The sequence below is a fragment of the Penaeus monodon genome, chromosome 22, assembly GCF_015228065.2.
Source record: "Penaeus monodon isolate SGIC_2016 chromosome 22, NSTDA_Pmon_1, whole genome shotgun sequence".
In the NCBI taxonomy this organism is placed as follows: domain Eukaryota; kingdom Metazoa; phylum Arthropoda; class Malacostraca; order Decapoda; family Penaeidae; genus Penaeus; species Penaeus monodon.
The window spans coordinates 44,793,224-44,793,461 of NC_051407.1; positions in this window are offsets into that span (position 1 = coordinate 44,793,224).

Here is a 238-nt window from a genome sequence, read left to right on the forward strand (position 1 = left end):
TTCCACAGTGTGAAGAGTTCAAGGGCATCCTGGGGTCAATGTTCCTAGGCAGGATGTCTCTTCCTCACGCCACAAAAATCAATTACTGCTTCATCACAAACTTATTGATGTCATTGTCTAGGGCACAAACTGGTAAGTATTTTTCTTGTGTCTGCTTAGTTGTGCACACCTGTACATTTTTCAATATGTATACATAATTTCCTTAATTGTAATTATTGCCAGTTGTCAATTCCATCTT